The sequence below is a fragment of the Anolis carolinensis genome, chromosome 1 (assembly GCF_035594765.1).
Source record: "Anolis carolinensis isolate JA03-04 chromosome 1, rAnoCar3.1.pri, whole genome shotgun sequence".
In the NCBI taxonomy this organism is placed as follows: domain Eukaryota; kingdom Metazoa; phylum Chordata; class Lepidosauria; order Squamata; family Dactyloidae; genus Anolis; species Anolis carolinensis.
In genome coordinates this window covers 114342435-114356535 of record NC_085841.1, presented here as the reverse complement: position 1 = coordinate 114356535, position 14101 = coordinate 114342435, and the positions used below count along the sequence as shown (strand labels likewise).

Genomic DNA, 14101 nt, shown 5'->3' with positions numbered 1-14101 from the left:
CAGATGGGGAAGATGCATGGCAATGGTCCAGACAGGACACCTCAGTCATTTTATATGCACACATTTATGCATGTATGCATACACACACACACACACACAATTAAAACATATGAGCCTGAGTTCGTATTTAGAAAGAGTGCTCACTCAAGTGGTAAAAGTTATCTAATTAAAAACACTTTCCCTTGACTTCACGTTTTACATTTCTCATGCTTTGTTTCTGATGTATGCCCATGCAAAGCTGCATCTCAGCTTTTTATCCAATATACAAACAATAGAACATTCATCTTATGTCCCTTCTCATTAGTTTCTTGTTATCCTTTGCTAAAATATATAATCTTTGTTTCCAGATTAGAGATGATGCCCCATCTAAAAGAGGATCTTCTCATAAGGACCTACAGAGCCAATTTGGTTTGTTCAGAAATGTCATTTGCACTCTCTCCATTGTTCTCTTTCTCTCTGTGTGCCTTCAGGTTGGCTGTCAATTTATGGTGACCCCATGAATTTCATAGGATTTTCTTAAGGAATCATACAGCTGGAAATGTGTGGAATCTAATACAGGCAGTCCCTGAGTTACAAACGCCTGACTTACAAATGACTCCTAGTTAAGAATGGCGGCTCGGAAGCTCCAACTAGTACAACGGGTGGCAGCCAGACTAATAACAGGAGCGGCTTACAGGGAGCGTACTACTCTCATATTGAGTCAGCTCCACTGGCTGCCGATATGCTACCGAGCCCAATTCAAAGTGCTGGGTTTGACCTACAAAACCCTAAATGGTTCTGGCCCATCTTACCTGTCCGAATGTATCTCTCCCCCTATGAGCCTTCTAGAACTCTTAGATCATCGGGGGAGGCCCTGCTCTCGGTCTCACCAGCCTCGCAGGTAAGGCTGGTGGGAACGAGGGACAGGGCCTTCTCGGTGGTGGCTCCTCGGCTGTGGAACACCCTCCCCAGCAACATACGGCAGATACCAACTCTCCTAGGCTTCAGGAAAGCCTTAAAGACATGGTTGTGCACACAAGCTTTTAATGAATGAGAACATGGACTTTACATGACCTGTACAAAGATTTATTGAGGATTCTGGATGAATGGATTCTAATCTTGGACATGCTTAAAATTTTATATAATGTGATTTTATTTTGCAATGGTATCTGTTTTATATGAATTGTTGTTTTTACATTGTTTTTAGGCATTGAATTTTTGCCTATTTATTGTAAGCCGCTTTGAGTCCCCTCGGGGAGAAAGGCAGGGTAAAAGTGATGTAAATAAATAAATAAAATAAATAATGGGGCTGAGACAACAGGAAGTCAGAGAAATCTACCCCTCAGAAGGGAAATTCACTCCTGAAAGAGCTTTCATCTCTATTGAAGTTTTATCACCAATCCTTGTTTCTACAAAAAACTATTTTAAAAAAAAATCCAATTCTCACGGGGACAGAAAGTGAGGTGAAATCATCTGATCGGAGCACAGACAGCAAAACAAATGCCACAGGGGTGTTCACCCTTCCCTATGCTATAGATAGATAGATAGATAGATAGATAGATAGATAGATAGATAGATAGATAGATAGATAGATAGATAGATGGCTGGAGTTTCATTTAAAAATGTACTTGTTACATACAAATTAAACGTTAGAACAAACCTACAGAACCTATCTTATTCGTAACTTGGGGTCAGCCTGTACTCCAGGTAAATGTGGTCCTTCTCATGAAATGAAATGAACCTTGGTACAGTTACTGAATAAAAAGTGTCACTGCACTTTAAGTGTCTTCATATTATGAAATAGGCAATTTTGCTTAAAGACCGTACCCTGAGAAAAGAGGGAAACATAACTACATAGGAATAAAGTCACTGTTTTACAAAGAAGTCTCTCTACAGTAGCCAATATACAAGATTTCTTTTGTATGCCCATAGTTCTGCTTTCTGTCATTCATTTTAACTTAGGGTAATAATAGGGCAGTATTATAAGGCTGGAGTGGAAGCCTACCATCATATCAGCCAAATGCCTTTCTAAAGCAGGTCATTGATTGCCAAATATTTCTAACTGACCAACCTTTCTAATCCAAATTAATGTTCCATAAATGGTGAACAAGAAGGTTCATTTGTAGCATCTAACTGATGCCTCAAAGGGTGGGGGAAAAGGTCAGTAGAACAACTACAAAGGCCCAAACAAGGGAGCTGGAGTTCAGGAAAGAGGAAATTATCCCTAATATACTTGTTTACTACAGTGTTCCCTCACTACTTCGCAGTTCACTTTTCGTGGATTCGCTGTTTTGCGGTTTTTCAATAAACTCTAAAAGAATATTATAAATCATAAAAATTTATAATTTACAGCCTAAGGAAGGAAGGAAGGAGAAGACAAAGGGAGAGAAAAGGAGCACAAGTGGCAACGGGAGGAGAAGGAGGCGATTTATCAACACACGATTGGTTGATAAATACTTAAAATAGTGTATAACTACTAAAATAATGTATAAATATTAAAATAAATATAGTGTCCCTACTTCGCGGAGGTTCACTTATTGTGGGTGGTCCTGGAACGTAACCACCACAATAAGTGAGAGAACCCTGTATATTTATTATTGCTCATGAGCATAGAACCCGGTGCCCTGGAGAGATGCTCAGCTGGGTGCATTATCACATTGTTGATGTTTATTCGTTCAGTCGCTCACTTCCGACTCTTCCTGACCTCAAGGACCAGCCCACGCCAGAGTTCCCTGTCAACCGTAGCCGCCCCCAGTGTGATGTCTCAGGTACCTTTGACCCCTGACTCTGCAGTCAGTACTGATTAAGCTACTGAGGAGTTTTTCCCAGCCCAGCAAGTCTCTCTCCCTTTCCAGATGCCGTCTGTTGATGTTTTGCAAGACCCAATTAAGACCGGTCTTGAGCCTGAGTCAATTCTCCCAGACTCCCTGGAGAACACAGTGTTTGATAGGAGACTTTCTATTCAAACAGATAGGTCTCGGAAGCAGATTAACCGCAGGAGCACAAGATTAGCTGAACGGGGTGATTGTGTTTGAATCCACAAACTGAGTCTCTTCCCTTGGGAAGATTAAGGGAGGCTAACATCTGGCAGGTATATTGTTACCAGTTCGTTCTCTTGGGAAAATGGGGAGACAAGCACATGTTTCAGGGAGCTCTTGAACTTCCATAAAAGTTCTGTGCAAAGGTTACCCGTTGCGGAGTTCAACGTGACTGTTGAGAAACATACTTTGACTCTTGTTCCTGAGTTTCCCAGTGGCCTGCCGGTGCACTTACTCTTGAGAAGACCAGGAGTTACATCCCCATCCTTGCCAAGTGTGAACTGCGTTTAGATCCACCACGAACAACCTTGCCTTGCCTTGAATCCTTGCTTTGGGCATTTATTCCAAGAACTTCACTGGAAGACTTTGCTCATTTCCCCACTCAAACTGCCTGAGAGTTTGAGTGTGTTTCGGTTATTGGATTTTAAACTTTGAACTCTAATACTGGACATTGAATTTCATTTTATTGGACTAAATTTCACCTTTCCACAAAGGACAATTGCTGGACTATATACTCTGCTTATTTTTGTTTGTTTCTTTTATTTCTTTAATAAAGGTATTAGATAGTTTATTGGCCTACGTGTTGATTTCCAGTGTTCACACAGCCTAGAGCATTACACCCAGCTCCTTCAAGGTCAAGCCAGTCACATCAAGGATACCGTCCATCCATCTCGCCCTTGGTTGGCCTCTCTTCCTTTTTCCTTCCATTTTCCCCAGCATCATTCTCTTCTCCAAGCTTTCCTGTCTTCTCATGATGTGGCCAAAATACTTCATCTTTGCCTCTAATATGCCCCTTCAGTGAGCAGCCAGGCATTATTTCCTGAAGTATGGACTGGTTGGATCTTCTTGCGGTCCAAGGCACTCTCAGGATTTTCCTCCAGCACCAAAGTTCAAAATTGTCTCTTTCTTTGCCCATTTGAGAGGTAGCAAATGTGGCTGTTTTTTTCTATCCAAAATAACTCAAAACCAAAATGTACTGCAAAAAACAAGAAGGTATATTTATCTTAATTAAACTTTGAGTGATTGATGTAATTATCAGTAATTCTAAGGTTGCCTTTTAGAATCCACTTGATAAATGATCTGCAGGATGTGTTTTGAAAACAAAAAGCTCTATTGTTATGTCTGTGCACATTTATAGGGCACATACAACTTGAATTTTTTTGGATCAGAAATGTGGCATTAGAATTAGAAGGTAAAGTTAAGGTTTTCCCCGACATTAAGTCTAGTCGTGTCTGACTCTGGGAGTTGGTCTCATCTCCATTTCTAAGCTGAAGAGATGGCGCTGTCCATAGACACCTCCAAGGTCATGTGGCCGGCATGACTGCATGGAGCGCCGGTACCTTCCCACTGGAGTGGTACCTATTAATCTACTCACATTTGCATATTTTCGAGCTGCTAGGTTGGCAGAGGCTGGGGCTAACAATGGGAGCTCACCCTGCTCTCCAGTTAAGAAGGCCTTTATTACAATAGCAAGACAAATTATGTTCAGCGGTGGATGATCATCAAGATGTTGCATCAAAGGGACACTGTGTTCAATGGGCATATTTAAAATAGAGTAAGATGGAGGCTGATACATTTTGTTAGTCTTAGATTTGTGAAAGAAGAATCTACATGTGAATTATAAAAATATAATGAACTTATAGGCGAGACACCATATTGAATGAAATGACTGTGTTTTAATATTACATCTATTGAACAGTTACATTAATTGGTTAATAATACATTTTATTAATCGAGGCAACTCAGCAAATTCTTAGCTTCTCAGTCATCTTCATCATTCCAATTATAGTCAGCCCTTCACAACAGCTGGAGTTAGGGGCACAAGTCTTACATGAACGTAAGAAAAAAAAAACCCTATGCTATTCAAGAAATTGCTTTTTTTTTACCTGAAAGAACACCTCTCTAGAAATGTTTAGGTTTTCTAGCATGTCTCTATGATCAATATCTGCTGGAAGCTGGCCATAGAATCATATGGGAGGACCTAGAGCTTCCTAGAGAGCTGTTCTCTCTCTAGAAATATCTAGGTCCTCCACCATGAATGGAGAAAGTTGACCATAGAGTCACACTGGAGGAGCTAGAGATTCCTAAGAGAAGATTTTTTAATCAAATGCATGAGTAATCAAATTGACAGAAGTCAAAACTGCAAATGTGGGAGAGATGTGAAGAAGATCTACCAGCAAAAAGTGTTAGATTCTGCAGATTCAGAAAATACACCAAGCATGCAGACATGTTTTAGATTGTATGCCCAAAGAAAATGAAACAAAAGTTGCTTAATAATTCCAAGGAACTATAGAATGTAGCAGCGATCAACAGAATAGTTCGAATATTTTATTGAAGAGAAAAATGGGGTAGAAAGGAAATTGGCAGTGCTGGGATCCTAGCAGGTCCATCCTCCCACTTGAAGCCATTGAAATTCTCTCATCCTCCCACTTGAAGCCTTGGACTGCAATTTCATTACAACTGTTTTCTACGCTAAATGAGAAGTTTGAGGTGACAACAAAAACCTGTTTCTGTCTTCCCCCCTCAAATAAGTCCAAAAAGGAACTGCAAAGGTCCTATGACAGAACTTACAATATTTTTAAGAATAATTTTTTTTAATTTAAAAATCTTTTTTTTAAAAAAAATAGGTGATAATAAGGGGGGGCTTACATGGGGGCAGAGGCCCAAACAACATAAGGACAAAATAAAAGCAACATAATACAAATCACAATATAAAAAAGATAAAACAGTAATACAAGATATCAATTAAAACAACAATACAAGGATAAAAAATTGCATTTAAAACACATAAATTGTAAGACCATAATAAATATAGAATAGATTATTAAAAACCCTCTGGGACTGATTAGTTAATGACTGTCTCACTGAAGGCCTGCCGAAACATCCAAGTCTTCAGTTGTTTCCTGAAGGAAGGTAGAGAGGGAGCCAACCTAATCTCCCTGGGGAGGGAATTCCAGAGCCAAGGGGCCACCACCGAGAAGGCCCTCTCTCTCGTCCCCACCAAACGCAGTTATGAGGAGGGTGGAAGCGAGAGGAGGGCCTCCCCGGAAGATCTCAGAGATCGGGTGGGTTCATAGGGGACGACGTGGTCACGAAGATAAGCTGGTCCCAAATTGTTTAGAGCTTTATAGGTAATAACCTGCACCTTGAATTGGGCCCGGAATATTATCAGCAGCCAGTGAAGCTGCTTGAACAGGGGGGTTGACCGCTCCCTGTAAGCAGCTCCAGTTAGTAACCTAGTTGCCGACCGTTGTACCAACTGCAGTTTCCGGACCGTCTTCAAGGGTAGCCCCACGTAGAGTGCGTTACAGTAATTCATCCTTGAGGTAACTAGAGCGTGAACCATCATGGTCAAGTCAGACTTCTCGAGGTACGGTCGCAGTTGGCACACTAGCTTTAGCTGTGCAAAGGCCCTCCCGGCCACCGCCGACACCTGAGCATCAAGTGACAGCGATGAGTCCAGGAGGACCCCCAAGCTGCGGACCTGTGCCTTCAGGGGGAGTGTGACCCCATCAAGCACAGGTAGCCACCCTATACCCCAATAGGTTGAACGACTGACCTGGAGGACCTCTGTCTTGTCAGGATTAAGCTTCAGCTTGTTGGCCCTCATCCAACCTATTACAGCAGCCAGAAACTGGTCTAGGATCTGAGGGGCTTCCTTGGAGGTAGGTGGAAAAGAGTAGTAGAGTGTCATCTGCATAGAGATGGCACCAAACTCCAAAACTCCAGATGACCTCTCCCAGCGGTTTCATGTAGATGTTAAAAAGCATGGGGGAAAGAATAGAATCTTTCAGGACCCCACAGGTCAAAGGCCAGGGGTCTGAGCAGGTATCCCCCAGCTTCACCATCTGGGTACGGCCCTCTAGGAAGGAGTGGATTTATTTGTGGGTTTAACTTTTTCAGAATTGAATATTCACAGATTTGATTATTATGTTCTTTCAAGTAATCTCTAAATTCTATGGTCAACCTCTGGTGGAAACTAATTATGGAACCATGCTGGAGGATCTACAAACACTTAGAGAATTTCCAGCAGCGATTGACCAGAGTCATGTTGAAGGACTATTATGATCCTAGAGAGAATGCTTATCTAGGTATTTGTGAATCCTCCAGTACAATTATATGGTCAACTTCTGGAGGAACTAGAGATTCCTAGAAACATGTGTATTAAAATTCTTGGTTTTTCTACTTTAATAGGAATCATGCTTCCTAATACATGCAAATATGAAAGATTTACAAAAAAACTCCAAGGTTTTTTTAATGAGTTGACTACCAGAATCTCATTTTAAGTTGCTTTGGTTTGCCATATCTCTTGCAGCTCAATTCCTAAGATTTGGGGCAGAGTTTGGGGGTTCATGGATGGCTGTTGCAGAAGGGAGCTGATTTTGCCACTTCTTCATGATGTTTGAAAAGGAGATATCAAGCCTCTTTAACTAAGTGATCATAGGTGCAATGCAGTGTCCTCCTAAATCTTGTACATATCAAAATTGATTTGTTATGCTTCTATGTATGCCTCCCACCTATACCAAAATATGCAAAAATCTTCATGCCTCACCTGGAACCATGCTTCGTCACCTCATATATCCAGAAACATCTCATCTCCCTGAGATTCATTAATAATGTCTTTTACTGTTTGGCCCCATGAAATCACTCGAAAGGTTCCACCAGAAATTCAACAACTTTCACCCCACACACCAATGTGAGCCTGAAGTCATCCATACACAACGTTCAATTTGTTGACATATATCTCAAGTACTTAATGGATATCTAAGCATAGTAATCAAGGTAAAGATTTTCCCCTGACATTAAGTCTAGTCATGTCCGACTCTGGGAGTTGGTGCTCATCTCCATTTCTAAGCTGAAGAGCCGCCGTTGTCCGTAGACACCTTCAAGGTCATGTGGCTGGCCTGACTGTACGGACCACCGTTACCTTCCCGCTGGACCAGAACTTATTGATCTACTCACATTTGCATTTTTTCGAACTGCTAGGTTGGCAGAAGCTGGGGCTAACAGCGGGAACTCACCCCACTCCCCAAATTCGAACCGCCCACCTTTCGGTCAGCAAGTTCAGCAGCTTAGTGGTTTAACCCGCTGCACCACCAGGGGCTCTATTTGTTCAATTTGTTGGCATAAATCTCAAGTACGTAACAGATATCAAAGCAGAACTTCATGTAAAAAACACTACTGATTTACATATGTACATACTTCTAGTTTGCACCAAAACTCATTTCCACATCACTGCCAAGCCCTCTGATACAACTACATCTGTTTAGGACTCAAAGATGGGGAATCACAACTTGTAGAGTTACAGCAGGCATTTCTCTATACCTACCCAGAGAAGTGAGAAAAAAACCAAATTAACAAGACAAGACTGGTATGTAGGAATGACCAACTACAAAACCCAAAACTGAAAATGACATAATATTTCTGCTCCATCTAAAACAGTGATTCCCAACCTTTTTTTGACCAGGGCCCACTTGACCAGGACCCACTTTGACCAGGGACCACTTGAACAGAGACTACTTTGTCCAGGAACAACTTTGACTAAGGACCATTCTCCATTATTAGTATCAAATGGTTTACGAATCAGTTCTTGGTCAACTTTAGATTCAGTTTGGTTATTTGGGGTGCTGATTCAGAGAATTGCATTGGATAGACCACATCAGCTCTAGTTTCTGAAACAGAATATATGCCCTCTAGTCGTCGCAATTTGCTTGCCCACAGAAAACAATATTTAATAATCTTGAGCTGATGTGGTCTATCCAATGCAATGGTCAGCTCTGCGGAAAGGGGTGGAAATAAAGTGAATAAAATAAAATAAATAAATAAATAGGAAGGAGGTTCACAGACTGGATTTTCGTTCTGCTGCGCCGCAGTCCACAAGTTAAGAACCACTGATCTAAAATCACTCAAATGTATCTTCAGCCAGCTACAACCAAATCATCAGCTTTTAGAGGAGAGACATGCTTTCCACAAGCTTAAATTGCAGCCCACCTACAACAGGACAATTAACAAGATTGGACATCCAGGGAAAAGATTCTGGTACAAACCAGGTTGCCAGTTCTATCCCTCATATAGCAACATTACAGGTGCTAATAATGTCACCCATACAATAGAGGTACATTAACTTACATATCCTCAGACATAATATATATCCTCCTCTGTCAGCAATATCTCTCAGTACTCTGTAGTAGATACCCAAGACAGCTTATAAGGATGGCAATTAATGGACATCAATCTCACAATAAAAATGGCAACAAACCAATGGCAGAACATTTAATTCTCCCTGAGGCACACAACTACTAACATTCAGGAAGCTGTTCTAGAACAAAAAACAGAAAAGGAAGATTGGCAAAAGGACGAGCAGATACAGAATTTATTCAAAAATCTCAACTCATTAGCAGACATCTGAATAGGGATAATGGTATCTTGGCATGCTATATATATTAATATTCCAGTTCTCACCACAGTGACATATTAAAGAATCCCCTTTGGATAAGTCTCTTGCTTCAATTGAACTAACATTTTTGTAAGGAGATTGTATTGTTCTGACTTCTCAAGATTAACAGGACAGCTGCTTGCCACAGCTGTATCATCTTACACAACTTTTGAAGATCTATGGCCAGTGTCACAGTTTGTACCTTTGTACCTCTTATCACACTCAACTGTGACCCTTGTAACTATATAAGGGCCTCATCACACTGAGCATGGATACTCTTTAAATCTGATTGCTGCCTCCTGCTGAATTCTGGGATTTGTAGTTCAGTGAGGTCCAGGACCTCTCTGTCTGAGCAGTTAAAGGCCCCTCCCTAAACTACAAACCCCAGAATTCTGCAGGAGGCAGCAACGGGATTTAAAGTGGATCCAAGCTCCTGTGTGATGAAGTCTTAACTATTCTTAATTACCTGTGACTTGAAGATAATATTCCATTAGTTATCTGAAGTATTGGATTGAAATCCACAAATGCCCATGCTAAAATAAATCAGTTGCTCTTTAAAGGGCCACTAAACTGGCCTCCAATTTTCTTTTTTACAAGTCTCCCCTAGAAGAACATACTGAGATGAATGGGTGGCATCTTTAAACTTTAGAACAGGTAGAAAGCTTGAGATGAATTATTTGGGAAGTAGTCTCTAAATTAGGTTCTTGTGCTTTCCCATAAAACTGAAGCAAAATTTCAAATAGCACCATTAGTGAGTCTTGAAAATGCTTGAAACAAGAAATAGTAAGGCCTGTCTCTGTTCTTATGTATATAGTACAGCCTCCATATCAGTACACAATTTGTTCCAAGACCCCCTGTAATTACCTGAAACCACAGATATAAGTGAACCCTATATTTTGACTACACTTGGGACAGAAGCAAACCATAACATCTCACTGGAGGACTAGAAAGGCCAACAAACACAGCCCAGGGAGGAATTTTTTGAAGCATAGGGAAGTGAAGTGAAACCATGGGTATCAAGTATATGGATAAGGATATATATAAATGAGTGATGGCATCATGGCGACCCACAAAACAACAAACCTACAGGCCCCCCAACCTCGAAATTTGACAACACAACCCATCATCCACGCCTCTAGGTTGATACAACAAAAAGCAAAGAAAAATAAAGTCCTAATTAGAGGGAGAGCAATAATTGTTTTTATCCCATTGCTGCCAGTTTAGAGGGCTAATCTTTGCCCACTTGGTCTCCTAGCAACCAACTCTGCCAAGGGACAGCCAGAGTTCAGTTAGGGGACAGGCCAATTTAGGCCTCATTTAGGCTTCTTCCATAGATTATCTAATTTGCACTGGATTATATGGCAGTATAGACTCAAGGCCCTTCCACACAGCTATATAACCCATTTATAATCTTATATTATCTACTTTGAACTGGATTATATTGACTCCACACTGCCATATAATCCACTTCAGTGTGCATTTTATCCAGCTGTGAAGAAGGGGCCTCATATAATCCAGTTCTAAGCAGATAATATAAGATTATCAATATACAGTAGAGTCTCACTTATCCAACATAAACAGGCCGGCAGGATAAGTGAATATGTTGGATAATAAGAAGGGATTCAGGAAAAGCCGATTAAACATCAAATTAGGTAATCGTTATACAAATTAAGCGCCAAAACATATTATACAACAAATTTGACAGAAAAAGTAGTTCAATGCGCAGTAATGCTATGTAGTAATTACAGCTAGTACTGTATAATTTTAAATCTTTGTTTTGTTTATAGATAACTGTATTCAGAATGTGTTGATTTGAGTTATTTTATCTTGATGTTGGCTATGCTATGTTTCAGTTTTCTGACCATGCTTAACAATCAAGAAAAAGAGTAAACTGGATTCTAGTTTCAGCATTTCACATTTATTAAAAAAGCATTTAGCGTTGTGTTTAGTTTAAATCTTCTGTTTGATGTTTTGTTTTATGTCTGATATAACAGGTTGCTTTTTTAAATTTAATTTTAGTTGTTAAGTCATAATTTGCTTTTATATGTTGGGTTATCCATTTTCATTATTACGGGTGTGTTTGGGCTTTGAATGTTTGCCTTTTATGTTTGGAATCCGCCCTGAGTCCCTCTGGGGAAATAGGGTGGAATATAAGTAAAGTTTTATCATCATTATTACTAGTGTTCCAAAAATCAGGAAAATTAACTGCTATCACCACAAGGCCAGATGGAAAGGGTAAACTTTTGTTTTTGAAAATTTTGTTATGAAAATGTATTTTGTGGCATTGGTGAGAGTGAGGACTTTATTGCATGAAAGAGGCAAACTTTAACAAGCCCTATCACACAATGTCATGTGCACCCCATTGCTAGTCTGCCTACTCTTTATGATAAACGTGCCCCCTGATATTGATGGGAAAACCTGTCAACAGTGGCAGACTGTGCCATATTCCTATTACTTACTAGTACAATAAGGCTATTTCGTTTTTGTGCTGGCATGCCAGCACAGAAATGGCATCAAGTGGCAGGATTCCCTCCTCTCCAACTCTCTTCTCATCCACCAAGGGCATACCAATAATTCTCTGATTTGAAGTTTTAGTTGTTTTTAAAAAAATATCCTTAACTGTAATTGCAAAATTGTTTTTAAAACATTGTTTTCAAAAATTATGGAGCAGTGGAAATACAGGAGAAGGGAATTAAAAGATTAAGTGAAGTACAGTAGCAGAATCACGAATCAGCAAATGAGTGCAGTTGCACAAAGAGAGCGGTGTGATAGAGGGTCTCATCCTGTTATGTTGCTGTTATTGGTGATCACAGGATTGCTATGGGATAGCTGCCTTGTGCGATAATGTCCCAATTGAGTGAATGATTGGATGATGCAGCAACACATTTTTATTTTAGTGCTGAGGCAATAGGTAAAATTGTGCACCTTCTTTAATTCCATATACAGGAGTGAATTATTGTGGATGCTTAGTTATTAATATTATTAAATATTTATATCTCACTCTGTATTCACCGATCTCATGCGCTGCACAGTAAGATTAACTTTAAAAGTATAAAGCATTTTAAGCAGCAAGAATAATAAGATTCTACATGAAATAGGCCTATATGGCTCGTCTTATGTTCTTGCACTAGAAAAAAATGTTGCAGTAAATGTGCCAAATGGGATGAAAGAAGATGATAAGGGAACAAAGGTAAAAATAGATGAAATCTGGGTCACAATAGGATTTTAGTGGCAGCTGAGGAAAAAAGTTGGTCTGCTTTATTGTGCAGGGAGACTCGCCTTCTGTTTTTTCTTTCCCCTTTTGTAACTTTGCCAGCAAGTAATAAAACAAGGGCTTTTTAAAACACCATCGTTAAGTATCTCATTTCAAAATTCAAACCTCAAACAATAACTTGAGCAAGGGCAGCATGAAAAGAAAATCCAAAGGAGGTACTGGCCCTGTTTGAAATTTCTATATGCTCTGAAAGAAAAATAACAGTTTAGGAAAACTGTGACTCTCACAGGAATTTATTTGTATTCACTGAGCACACAAAAATTGTATGTATTGTCTTGTCCTTTACAAAATAAACTCTTTGAGCAGTCGTATCTTGGGGTAATGATAACTGTCTCATGAATCTGATGCATATGACTGGTCTATTGATCTTATCACATTAGGCTGAGGATTCGCCATGCATCATGGCAATCCATGGGGGGAAGAACCCATCGCTCCACATCACGTGACTTACCCCAACCCGCTTCCCTCCACTGCTCCTAAGGCAACATGGGAAACATCCCATGTTGCTGCAGTGGCAGCATGCACCGCTTCCTCTCCTCTTTCATCATGGAGCCCGGCCAGAAGTTGTTGTGCATAGTAGGAAGGGCTCGGTGGTGAAAGGGGAGGAGAAGTAGCATAGGACGGGTAAACGAGTCAATCTGATGAGGTCATATGTTTCCTCCATCCAAATGTTAATGACTTTAGAACTTTTCATGACCAGATTGTACTAAATGGCTTTTATAAACCAGAGCCAATTCAGCTCACTCCAAGTGAGCAGCATTTTCTGGATCATATTTAGTGAAAAAGGCTAAATATTATTCAGCTGGGGGGAGCGAGAATCATAGATCTTACTCATTTAATTAAGAAGGTGAGACAATACTATAATTTAGGCAAAAGAAAATACATTATATTAAACTAAAGCTTAACTTTTACCATAATAACTTCTTCAGAGCTTCAGGCTTATATTCGGTTGTTGTCATGTGTGCCTTCAGGTAGTTTCTGATCTATAGTGACCCTAAGGTGAACCTATCACAGGATTTTATTTGCTCAGAAGAGGTTTGTCATTGCCTTCCTCTGAGTTCATGTCCAAACTAGGGAATCAAACCCTAGTTTCTAGAGTTGTAGTCCAGTGACAATACTATTTACACCACACTGACTCTCAAAAAAGAAATGCCATTGAACTCAGCAGGGCTTATTCCAGGCATAGGATTAAACTGCAAACCAAGAAAAATGTGATGTTTTTAAGCTCTACATATAGAGTCATCATATCGCATTTCTGGGCTGGGAACAGGTGAGCTCACACAAAATGGCAATAAGATTGTGGTCTCAAAAGTATGGGGTGGGGAGGAGAAGATGTATACAGTGAAAAATAGTGAAGTCAATGTGTAAATTCTG

General features: G+C 40.1%; 1 protein-coding gene across 1 annotated transcript in view; it reads right to left on the bottom strand.

The window, feature by feature from the left end:
- Nucleotides 1-14101, bottom strand: part of LOC100555515 (gamma-aminobutyric acid receptor subunit rho-1) — a 57014-nt gene that overhangs the window by 33827 nt on the left and 9086 nt on the right. The gene's annotated exons all lie outside the window — the stretch shown is intronic.